Here is a 13,536-nt window from a genome sequence, read left to right as displayed (position 1 = left end):
GCTCTCCATTACCAGTATACAAACATTCTTGAATATTTTGCCTAAATCTTTAGCAAGATAATTGCTTATTAGGCTGCTGAAGCAAATCTAAATTCTGTTGAAGGAAGAAATTTATTGAAATTGATACGGTAACTGTGTTTTTTTCCTCTGCATAATTAAACCCAGTAAATAGCAATAGAAGTAATTTCTTAATAGAAGACTGAAGCATTAGGGACCTGGAAAAATGTCTCATGAGAGATTGAACTAGTAACCAGCTGTACAGCCAAAGGGCAGCTCTTTGATCTGTTAATTCAAGAATGAAGGACTTGTAGTGCTGGAACTGTGTGTGAACAGAAAGAAATACCACTGAAAGCAGAAAGATCAAGAAAACAGAAGAACAAACTTTGGGCACCTGGCCTTGTGAAAAAGCTATAAAAGATGGAGCTTTTTATGTATAGTTGGTTGGAAAAGTCTCAAACCTGTGTATCAAGGAAACATCTGTTTGATTCCCCCTCTGTTCAGGAAAACAGGACTTCACTCTTAGGTGATAAAGCAAAATCCCTGTTGTTACATTACAGAGCTATAATCTTGCATTTCTGTACAATGCAGTGCAGGACTGAGTACCTGCCTATGCCCATAGGATCCATTGCTCCGAGGCTTATTCGGCTAATGGGTTTTGTTTGAGCTTGTATGTTCGGTATTGCAAAAACTAACTGTGTACAGCATATTTAACATAGTGTTTCTTGACAGTTGCAGCTGGTGTTTATGGTATATTATTTTGTTGATGGTACCAAGTTAAATTCTCTGTTTCCCAAGAACCAGTCTGTCAGCATCTTTCTTAACCCAGTGCCAGAGTAAATAGGAAACCTTAGTCATAATGAACATGCTGGATAAAGCCAAGAGCAGAAAGCTCACATTTCTTTCACTGTTGGGTGTTTTTTTCTATTACATATGTCAGACTCGGCTATTCTTTCCTTTATTACTGTAATAAGAAAATTAAATTCTATCACAGGCAAATAATTTTAATGAACTCATGGCGCACTGTGTTGCCATGACATAATACATAATTAATGCAGATATTTCCTTTTTTTCTTATATTGGTGAAGTTGTCGTCAAAAACATTGGCAGTAATATTAAAATGGCAAGAATTGCCTATTGGCAGACAAGGGTGCAGAAATCTGTCATACCTCCACCCGCAGCTGAGAAATGTTTTTGCCAGGAGAAAATAGTCATTCCTGTCTTCATTGGGGCCATATATGCTTTTGGAGTGCTTTTTGGGAGTAAGGTAACATTTTACCTGGAGCAGTAGGTGGCTTCAGTTATCTCTGTTCATGTATTTATTTTGCGTATCTCTTCCCACCTCATGCTAAGATTAAAAACAATGGATCAAGAATTGGGTAGGTCTTGCAGTCTTTGCAGTTTTGTAATTAGACTTTGTCTAAAACTGCTGTGTGTCAGTTCAGCTTAATTCTCATCTCCATACCTTGTACCTCAGCTGTGGCAACTGGATTTGATACTGTCAGAGTGCTGAACCCATTGGCCAATTCAAAGTGCTTGCTCAGAGGATTTGATTCTTATTAGGTTCTTAAATTACGGGCAGAATGAACTGGGATTCTCATCTATTTTGACATCTGGAAGAGAACAACTGTAAGAGCTTGATCTAAGAATTTCTAACTTAGTTTGAGCTAAAACCAGTCTCTAAGAAAGATATTTGACTGCTCCTCAGGAACAAAGTAAATAGGAAACCTGACTCATAATGAGCAACAATTAAAAAATCTCTTGCATCCTTCACTACCCTACCCCTATGTTTAAGTATGCTCACTGATAAAGACGTACATCTTATTTCTAATCTGTGTACTTACATATCGATGGATATCTTCAGTTTTTAAGTGCTCGGCATTGTAGCACCTTTTTTTCTATCTGATGAAAGAAGAAGCTGGTGGTGGTTCACTGGAGCTTCCAGTTGTCAGAGAACTCTAGGAATCTGCTATGTGGATTATCCATTACACAAGGATATGTAGTGACGAGAGGAAGGAAGGAAGGAAGGGAACAAGGATATTCTGACCCTTTCCTAGGACTTTATGCACTAGAGGTTAAATTTACAGCTGTGTAACAGGATGACGCAGGAATTAAGATGTTTAAAAATTATGAAACGTTACCAGCAACCTTTTTAGAATACTCCATGACTAGAAAATTACCAGTGTACCAAGCCCTTTCCTTGGCTGCTCAATAGCCTCCTGGGTACATACTCTCCATCAGTTATCTTTTCACAGAATGCGCATTGCTTCCAGCTTTTGATTTTAAGTAGCCTCTTCAGGTAAACAGGCAGTTCAGCAAACGGGCATATTAGTCTTTCAAATACTGCCATGAATCAATGGATGTTTATCAAGCAGAAGGATACAACTTTGAACAGCTTTTCTTTTATAACCTTACATCTTCTTAGTCGTGTGACCTTTGGAGAAGCCTAGTCAAGTGATTAGAAACCCTTACCAGTTGCTTAGTTACACTCTCTCTGGAATTTGGACTTAAGTAAACAGCAATAATAAAATCATCTGTACAGCTCTGTGTGCGGTAAGTAGACACCCACTCTGAACTGAATATACCCGAAGGAACTGTCCTTTGTCAGCATGGGTATCTTACGGATAAATATTCCTTTGATACCTTGTTCTCCTGCTCTTTGCTTTCTGGTGCCATTCATTTTTGGAAGACAGGAGTAATCAGATATGTACATCGAATCCTCCATCAGTTGCTGGGGAAGAATGTTGTATGGCTTCATGAAGTGATACCTTACTGCTTTGCACTACATTATCTCTTCGAATTGCAAATCTACTTTAGCTCTGTAGTCTCCTGTCCAGTTGCTTATGGCGTAGTCCAGGGCACCCTAGAGCCTTTCATCCTGCCAGTGATTTTTGCTTTGATTTTGATCATTGGAATTGCCCTTTATTACTTTATTACTGCCCTGTGCAGATTCTGTGAAGAGCCATCCCTGTTGCCACCTCTTGCAGAGCCACGTTTGCTGGTAAAGAAATTGGGCACGTCTGTGTGGCTGCTGGGGAAATGTGGGGAGTTCATGGCTGGTGAGTTCGTGTAAAAACTTCTTTCTTACTGAGAAAATGTGATGACAGGTTGGACCTTAAGATGGACTAAACCTCTCCTTCCAAAGTAATTGTAACCCTTTTTTCTCTTTTGCCTATGTTCAGGTGACACCACTTGAGAATATTTACCCCGAGGTTTGGTCATGGGGAGATTTAAGGAAGTTAAATTGAATATACATATATTATATTTAGGCATGCCAATAAGAGTCGTGACGTATACTATTCCTACTTTCAAATCTTAAAGGAGTTAGAAACCACTTCTTATGGGAGGAAATGGCTTTGATCCTGCCAGGTCAGGTCTGACTCTTCTTTCTTTTCCTCTCATTCAAAGAAGAGAACATACTGACCTGTATGGTTGCAGGGTATATTCTCTCTTGGTTCTCAGAATTAAAAACCCCCTAATTTTCAGTATTAGTACTGTATTTAAATATTCTTGTGTGGATTGGCTGTGCTGTACTGGTTAGCCCAACTAAATGAGCACTGTCTTTTTCGGTAGTATTGAATGAAAATAATCCTCTCAATTCAGACCCAACATATCAGTCACATTGAAAAAACTGTGGATAATTTTATCTATGCCATACATACTAAAGAGACTGGAAGCACAGATGGCAAAATCCACACCTACCCACAGTTCAGGGCAAACCTCTGTGGCTGGAGGAAAAACTCCTTTGTGCTGAGTGAATGGAATAGCGAAGTGATCTGGAAAAATGTCAAATGCATGGAGATAGCCTGCAAATAGTTAAGAACCCACCTCTGCAGCTCTTGTTTGGTTCTCAGCTGCCATGAGTTGCTGTCAGGTGGCACATCCATGTCTCTCTTACCCAGTGGAGCACAGTGCAGAGTTTTCAAAATGAGTGTTCACCTGTGCTTGGATATCTGCTTTGTAGGAGGAGATACATATATTTTTTTAACTACACTGAAAATTTCTAAACTATTCTTTCTTCTGAAATACTTAGCTGAAATATTACATCCAGGTACAGCGCTAGATACAAATTTTAGCGGTGCTTCATTAGACTGACTTATTAAACTGCAGAATTTCTCCATAAATCCATTATCCCATATTGAGGCAAAAGTAAAGCAATCATAAACTTTGCTCTTATCCAGGCAGAAATGCATGTATGCATACATTTATGCATGCACACACACAAAGTCCTCACACATAGAATTTATATTAAATATGAAATAGCGAATGTATATATTTATACATTCTAAAATCTGTTTCTAAAAGTGTGGCATCTGTAGACTTGGCAATGATTTTATTGGAGCTAGATCCAAAATCTAATTTATGAAAGCCTTTCCTTTTACTGCACTGGTAGTTGATTAGGCAATATTTGTGTATATTTCCTATTACACATACACAGATATATGTGTAAATCAGGGATATGGTGTTGTTCTGTACTGGAATTTGATAATCACCATAAAAATTAGTATTACAGAAATTCTCAAAAGACTTGAATTTCCAGCTTCAAGGGAATGACAGAATCTCTGATCACCTGCCAGAGGGCTGGGAGCAGAGATCAGCTCTTCATAAAGTGGGACGACGGTTGTAAGACAGATGTACTGTAAGTGCAATTGTACAATCTGTGCAGACCAGGAACTAGAAAATAGGTTGTAAGACTTTTCAAAATCTCAGAGTTGTAGAAATGTCTGTTAGCTTTTATTGGCAGATATTTAATACTTGCAGAATCAAATTATTTATGGAACTGTTGCCTCAGTTCAGCTGCATGCTTTTAAAGGATGTAAAAACCCTGTTCAGCAGTAACTAGTTGAACTCCTGAGGATAATAAAAGTTTTAGGAGGCCTATAACGATTTCAACAAGAAATGGATATGTAGCATAGCTAATCTGAGTCTCAGATATAAACAGCATTTCCCCTGTATGTTCTGGAAGGAGAGGTTGGACCATGTGATAACACAGTATATTTTTAATATAATAATTGAGAAATCGGCTTTGAATGGTTATTTGGAATATTACTTGGTATCTCTTTGTTTTGTAATCTGTGTTTGCTTTTAAAAATTTTTTAGAAATATATATTTAGTGGTGAGAAAAAGGAGTAGCTGCAACAGTGCTGATCTGGATTCTGGCGACTGGGGGTGGATTATTGAATGTGTGTGATTGACAGCAAGCCCACTTAATTCCTTTTAAAGTGCATCTTAAACTGACTCTGTTCCCTCTTTACCCAGCGACAGGCAGGTGCAAATACTCTGAACAGCTGTGATTCTGTACAGTTTGGTATCCAAGCCCTCCTCAGAAACTAAACCTGATAACAGATAAGCTACACTGCAAACACAAACAAGCCATATAACTATCTAACTGGACACAAAGAAGCTTAAGATTAGCAGTAGAGCATGACGAAGCAGGAACATCAAGATTGAGGCTGGTATTACGTCTTTTGCCTGTGTATTACAGTAATGTGCCACAGTGGCTAGTAATTTTCTTTCTAGATTAAGCCCTTTAGTGGGTTTAAGAAGCAGGTTTTACAGTTTTCACAGTTCTGGATGTCACCCTAATGAAAAACGTGGCTAGAATTATCTCAGCAATATTGCAGAATGGGAAGCAAGGAACAAATGTTAGTGAACAACGGCACTGTAACTTTAATGCAGTTTTTTAAAATAGCGGGCAGCAGAACTGTACTTGTGGCACAGAGTGTAGTGGACTGGACAGGCCATTTCCTGGGGCTCAGAAAGGCATGGAGAGATATGAGGCAAAGAGGGACCAGATGCCCACATCTACAACATCCCCAGCCCTCCCTTAGCTCCCCAAAGGCCCCCAAAGGCCTGCAAACCAGAATGAACAACTTCAGCCTGTTCTCTCCAAAACATCTTCCCCCTTTCCATATTCCTTATCCACTGACTTTTCTGAGTCCTCTTGTATTTTTTCCACCCCGCTTCACTTACTCCCCATTGGCCAGAACCCACTCATTTGCCACAACAAAATTGTTTGGTGACCAGAATTCTCAGCTTTTTCCTCCGAGTTCTCATCCTTTGAGTGTCAGCATTCAATTTCGCCTACGCTTGAGAAATCTTGGTCTGGCTGTGGCTGGAATTTTATACTTGGCTACTGTAATGACACTATAAGAGCTGCCATAATACAAATATCAAATGAAAGTAGGCCTAGCTCTGTTTAAACAGGTTGTCTGCCCCTCATCTAGAAGAAATGTGCAGATTATTACAAGCTCCAAATTACTAATGAAGGAGCATTCACAGAATGTAATTTGTATTTGGCTGTGGGAAGAAAGGATGAAAACAAGAGCACCAGCAAAGCAAAGAGATACAAAGGAGTTCCTGTCATGTGGTTAGATGCGGAAGACAATTGAGAAAAATGTATAGAGAGATAAAGCATTAGAAAGTGCATGAATACAATTGCCTTGCATGTTGTGCTAAATGACTTCCCCTGAATGATTCCATACGTGATATTTCCTCTGTCACTCATTAATACTAAAATACTTTCAAATCATAGGGAAACAGGAATTAGCACATTTATAGTTTTTGTTGAATTAATTACTTTTATAATTTAAACTTTTTCTTACTTACACTCCAGAGGTTTCATTAGTGGGTTTATTCTGAGATTAAATCCTGTATCCATTATAAAACTGATTTGCTCAGCTTTCCTGAAGAAGCTCACGTTACTCCTGGGCTTAGCGCTCATATTGCTCTTAGTGGCCTGCAGCTCATTTTAATGCTAAGTTACAGTTCCTTGCAAAGTAACAGTTTTAACTCTACCTTTTTACTCCAGTGGTGGAAAGAGCCCGAAGAGATTTTTAACTACCTTTTCTTTGGGCTATTAGGAGCCATTAGTGCTGAAAGATCTTGACAGAGCCTGCAGAGATAAAGATTTTGTGAATAAAAATTCATAGGATAATTCAGGCTGGAAGGTGCCTCAGGAGGTCTCCAGCCCAGGCTCCTGCTCAAAGCAGAGTCCGCTGTGAGATCGGAATAGGTTGCTCAGAGCTTTATCCAGTCAGGTCTTGAAAACTTCCAAGGATGGAGACTCTGCAACTTCTCTGGGCAAACTCTTCCACTATTCCCATGGTGGAAAACTAATTTCTCTTAGAAAAATATATCATGGTAAGATTCTTAACACCCAAGAAAACACAGCATTAAAATAAACTGGAGTAAACCAGCTCTTGGAAGGTAACAGAATGGTACATAGTAATTAGGAGTATTATATTTTATTTATAGTATCGTAGCTGATGGAGAATTGGATGAGGAACCGAAGCTTGTTTTGATGGCAGCTTTTCAAATATGAGAATACAGTTTCTACCTCAAGAATATTGTTACAAATGCTAGTGGTTTATAATGACTTTTCTCACAGTTCTTTTTGCCACATTTATCTCTGTAGCTCTGCTGAAATTAATAAAATGTTTTCCTTGAATATGGTAAGCTATGTTTTCAATAAATAAGGTGAGTAATCTTGACACAAGAAAGAAATTATTTACAGTGAGAACAATCAGTCATGGAACATCCCCAAGGATGTGGTAGAGTCCTCATCGCAGGAGGTTTTCAAGATGGGATTGGACAGGGTGCTGGATAATCTCATCTAGGCTCTCTTTCCTAGGAAAGGTTGGGCCAGATGATATTTTGAGGTCACTTCCAATCTGGGCTGTTCTGTGGTTCTGTGAGGTTCTTTACGTTGGTAGAAGTAATAAAATAAATAAACAAACAAATACCATTCCCCCCCAAATAGTGCATGTAATCAAAAAAGATCACGTAATCTGAGATACAACAATTAGTAAAAAAGGTGGTAGAATAGAGCAGCATTTGAGAAGAATGTCAGGTTTTTAATATTGCATTGTAGGTGTTTCATATAGTAACAAAACTGGGAACTAATTAGACTGCTACTGACGATCTTGTTTTACTTCACATAATGACATCACATTTTAGGGACTATTTTAATGCACTTGAAGTGTGGTGGTAAAATAGGTTCCAGGATGTAACAGACACACTTCCAAGTATGTGAGACCCCATTCCCTCTCCACTGCCCCAAAGCAACTGTCTGGGAGCTGCTAGGAGAAAGCTAACATATCTTTGCAGATAGTATTGGCATACATCTTTAATTTATTCTGAATCCTTAATTCTGTTGCACCACCTTTGCTGCACATGAAAGCAGATTGACTTTAGAGGAGTAATTACCAAGAGTTTCATTATGAACCCTCATTGGTGCTGTGCCACTGTGTTCCATTTGTCAGAAAGATCGCAGGATGATAATGCAGAAGGGAAGCCTCTTGCGGTGGCTATTTTATAGGAGTCAACTGATATGAGGAAAACTCTGCTGAACATTAATCACCATAGAGATCTGGGTGAGTCTTTAGTTGCATGGTGGAAATATTACAGAAATTTAGTCTTGTAACAAATAATTACAAATGTAGGACAGAATGAAGGATAATTCCCTGAATCAGAAGGCTGTTTTGCTGTGTCTGCTAGATGCAAATGAATTGAATAGTTGAACTTCTTCTTCTTAGGAAGTTAATTTTGTGATAAAAAGAGAGGGAAAAAATGTTAACTTACTAATAGCAGCTTGAAAATTGACAGTTTGTGGAGACGCACCCCCTCTGAGTCTCAGTACTTTTCAAAGCTACTTAGTTAAAAGCTATATTACCTTTTGCAAAGTAACACATTTTTGATTAAGGGAAAGACTTTTCAGGTGCTTACAGTGATAGATTTCCTTTTCTGGTTTCCTTATGAGTTGTGAGAATTTGTTATGAAAATGAAGAATTGTGTCTATTAGAGCTCTGTGCAGGGCATGTGTTATGGAAAGATGAGATGGCAGCTGTGTGTCATGTAATACAATTACGTTGATCTTATTTTGATGGGTGTGACTACAAATATCCAGGACTGGTATTATGTAAAATAGGTGTTTTTAGGGTTGCATAAATATAAATGGGTTGGATATGGGTTGTAGTACTGCTTTCAGAATTTCTTTTGGAAATGCTGTAGCATACCCAGAACCAAGCTTTAGATCGGAGACATGAGTATAGTGTTTAGGAGTCAGACATAATCACGTTTCTGAATTCCAGTAGAAGTGGATTCCAGTAGCAGCAATTGAATCTCGAAAGCTGTATAAAGTCTTCAGCAGTTTTGAAACTTCAAATAATTTCATCCTCAACGCCTGAGGCTGCAGTACAACTGATTTAATGGTATGTTTCATCTGTGGCAAAGTTATATTGAAAAGCTGATAAAATTGATGAGTTCATTTTTTAATACAATGAATTATACTTAATCTTCTGGATTTTCAGATAGAAGTACTGCATCCAAAGGCATCAAGAAGTATCTTTAGCAGAACATGATCTGCTACCAAAACCTGCATCAAACTAAAGAAGACTTGGTGGTTTCACTGTTAAAATCATAATATTAAATTCTCTTTACCAACCACTTAATCATGTGGTTTTATTACTCTTATGTTCCAGGTGCCATTACTCTAAGAAAAAAGCCTTTGGAACTTTGAGCTTTAGTTGACCTAATTTTTTTGCCTGGATTGATTCTAATTGACCTGGATTGACCTAATTGATTATTGCCTGGATATCAGAGAGATGTCCTCACCTTGTCCTTTCTGAATTAGTCTGGTTTTCTTTGCAAGATTCCAGAAAGCTTATTGTTTCTGAAAATCAAATCATGGTTTTCCATTATTTTTTAAAATGTTTTGACTAAATTTCCTCTGTTCCTCTTTTCTTTTTTAGAAGCAATATATATTACATGGAACTGAGGGAGATTTCTGATTAATGCATTCTTCATTAGATCTTTTCTGTTGCCTGTCAATCCTATAGTGATCTATTCTTTTGTGTTGTAAGTCAACTATATCTCTAAGGATGCAGTAGATATGTAGTAGGAAGCTCTTATACTAATTAACGTAGAAATTGCTGTAAAATAAGTGCACGATCTCCAATAGCTCTGGAGGTGCGAGTGAGTGGTACTGGTGGCCTGTGACACATGCAGACGTGTTCATCATGGTTGTCCTCACGTCTTAGCAAGCAGACACCAGTGTTCTGGTATATGAGGACATTAGGTGGACCAGGAGTTACTCCAGAGTGTCTGAATTGCTGACAGTGATCATAAGGGACCTGGGGATTGAGAAGTGTTTATTACACTGAGGTGATTCCAAGCCAGGGGTATCTGTAATATCTTTACTAGATTTTCAGTCAAACCGCACTTCTGTACAACCCCTCGTTGATTAATTTTTGTGGGTACTTCTGAGTTGATTGAACTTGTTTAGTAGTGGCAGTTGGCTCATCTAATTTAATTGAATGTTATTAATGAAATTGCATTTGCCAACAGCCCTGACACTGACACCTTTCGTGTGCAGTTGGAAACACTGTTTAGTTACAAAGCAGTTGAGTAATATTGAAATTAAAATATATTGAAATATTGAAATATTGAAAATAAAGCAAGCTTACAATAACCAATTACAATTTGTTTATTGTGTATTACAGTTAAAATTTCAGATTAATTTCTGGAGGTTTCTTATTTTGTACATTTGTAGTTGAATTTTGCATGATTTGCACTCTAGATAGAAATTATTTTTCTGGCAAATGAGATTGAAAGAAGACACTATGCAGTATTTTGTTCTAGTGGTTTTGCAGATAAATTGATACACTTAAGAAGACAAGAAACATGGATTTTTGCACTTAAAGTACTATGCCTTTACTCATGAATTTGTCATGGCTGTGGATTCCAAAAGCCAGCATATAAAGGAGAAGCTAGGCTTGCTAAATATGATGACTGAATGCTGATTTAAACCTCAGACTGCATTTCTGCCTGCTATTAATACACTTGTCATTGTTATTAACATCTTCCTTTTTTTTCTTTCTACTTTTAGCTGTTTCTGATTAAGTAGGTGTATGGGAATTCTTTTGACACAGTAAAACTGATCTGGTGAATAAAAGAAGCAGCTCAAGATTGCCGAAGTCATTATTTATCTGGTGGCGTAGGCAAAAATGCAAAATATTTGCTCTTAGGCTTGTGTGTTTGGAGAGTTTACAGAGATAACCCCAGACTCTCCAACGGATGTGAGAACCGAATCCTGGCAAGTGCTGGTTCCCTGGACACATGAGACTTGTGCTGGCAAAGCTCCTGTGAAGCCTTAGGGAATGTTTCCCTGCCTTCCTCAGAAGATGGGCATAGGGAAAAGAGGTTCTGCTAAGGAAAGTTGATGATGCTTCACTGTCTTCCTGTGCTCTTGGTATTCAGCAATACCTACTGGTGTGCAGAAGTTGAATCCGTTGTTTCTAGCTCACAGATTTGTGGCTATGTTGGTTTAAGCCTGCTGAGAATGACAGAAAAACTTCTCTTTCAGTGTTGCTTTCAGATGAAGTGTCAGCATATTCTTCCATGACATGTATGTATCTTATGTCAACCTGTCACTGACTCAGCAAATGGCCTTAAGCCAGTCAGCCGACTTTTGTGGACCAGTTCTGTGTTCAAATTGCCTAACACCTGCATTTCTCACTGGTAAATGAGCAGAACTTTTCGTATACTTTTTGTACCTCATCCAAAAAACCAAAATCATCATTACAGCAGAATCTGTTGTGTAGGATTCTGCGGTATAAGCTCCTTAGGTTATGGTAGTGCTAAATATTGCAGAAGTAAAACATAAAGGTGATACTGAAAAGTTTTGAGTGTGATAAAAGTAGGTGACAGATCTCTGTGCAGTGAGCCATTGAGGTAGAGTGAAACTGCAAATCTCTGAAAAGAATCTATTGCAGAACAGGGACCTGCTTGCAAATATGCAATGGAAAACAGAAAGCCCTCTAATTTTCAATATCACTCATTCTTTTTGGGACATGAATTTTCCTCACATCCATATTACCATTTAATGATCACCTTTGCTGCAGGATTGCAGAGAATCCATCCTCTGAGTTTCTTTGTCTATCACAGATTATGGGCCAGGTTTTTATTCTTATGTTTGAGTCTAGGGGAAGGGCTCCAGGGTAAGCAGGCTGTCTCAAGCCTTTTCTGCCTATCTTTTACAACATTTAACAAGAATGAGGGCCGTGTTGCATTTTACTACAAAGGAGTTAAACATCTGTCTTAAAATAGGTGTAGCACAGAGTTTTGCCTCCCTGGGACAAGTACCTCTTGTAGTGTACTGCTGCATTGCCAGGAGGGATGCTGGCCTCTGCATCTGAGCTCCTCTGTAGAAGAGCAGCCCCTCTACTGGGGACCTGTCTGTAGGATTATGTGGGTTGTCCAAAGCATGATTTAGTGTTGCTCGTTTTGGGGAACAAAATGACCAGCTACTCACCTGTGCCACCACCTGTCTTCTGACCTAGGCAAAGCAATGCCCATTCAGCGGCAGTCTCTAGATTGAGCTTGACGTGAACATTACATGTGCTGCCAACCACAAGATGGCTTGATATCTGAGTTGTTGAAAATTGTAGCTTGCTACTGAAATAATTATAGCATCCATAAACTGAGCTAACAGATAAGTACCAAATAATGAATAACAGATATGAACAAATAAGTACCAAATAATCAATAACAAACAAAGGAAATACAACTTCTGGAGAAAAAAAAGTACATCCAGATATTGCTACTTAACTGTTTTGTGCTTTAAACATTAAAATTGCTCTTACTGTATATCTATCTATAGTAACAGAATTTTATAAGAAGAACTATTAGTAAAATGGAGTTATGGATATATCAATACTGCAATAGAGTGGCTATTGTTCACATAGAGGAGATCAAAGCCTTATATCCTGTAGTATTTCACAGCAAGAGGAACTCCATCTCGGAGTAGTATCAGTCTGTATGTTTGAACAAAAGCAAGAGATTGTGGGGTTTTTTCTTACTATGAAGTTCTGGGTATGCATTATGTGCTTTGTCAGCCTCATTGTGCCTGTGTCCTGTACAAAACTTAATTATTTCGTGTTATATATTCTCTGTTACAATATCTTATCTTCATTAACCTATTTGTCTGCTTTTTATAAGAATGGGTTGTAAGCTCTGCAGAGCAGGAATAGAGAGTCTAATTTTGCACAACACCTAATCTCAGGAGACTCTGATCCTCATCGAGGTATTGAGTGACCCTTGGACAGCCTATGAAATGCAACTGACCTGCTGATTTTTTTTTTTTTTTTAGTATCTGCACTTAAAATATTTTTTTCTTGGAGATGAAGCAGATGTTTCAGGTTCTGTTAGGCTGCTGACCAGATTTACCAAACATCTGTCCTGGCTGGTAAAGAGCATGAAGTTCCCTTGATTATTTCTAATGTGAGATCCTAGCAAAGCAAACAAACAAAGAGAAACAGATCTCTAGAGGGCTCTATCATAAATCATCAGGAGCAGAAGAGACATGTCTTTCTCACTCTGAAACATCATCTGGTCTGCCCTGTCTTCTCATATATAATCCAGGTTTTAAGAACTGGAGAGGAATTGGACATGTATTTTAATTCTTTTCTGTAATTCAAGTCTCTGTCTTTAGCTACTTAAGATTTTTTTATCATTAATATTCTGTTGTGTGTTATCCTT

General features: G+C 38.2%; 1 protein-coding gene across 1 annotated transcript in view; it reads left to right on the top strand.

Annotated features, from left to right (window-relative positions):
- Positions 1 to 13,536, top strand: part of TMEM163 (transmembrane protein 163) — a 91,757-nt gene that overhangs the window by 58,321 nt on the left and 19,900 nt on the right. The gene's annotated exons all lie outside the window — the stretch shown is intronic.

The sequence above is a fragment of the Caloenas nicobarica genome, chromosome 6 (genome assembly GCF_036013445.1).
Source record: "Caloenas nicobarica isolate bCalNic1 chromosome 6, bCalNic1.hap1, whole genome shotgun sequence".
Lineage (NCBI taxonomy): Eukaryota > Metazoa > Chordata > Aves > Columbiformes > Columbidae > Caloenas > Caloenas nicobarica.
The sequence above is the reverse complement of the archived record's forward strand: the minus strand, read 5'-3'. Positions and strand labels throughout refer to the sequence as shown.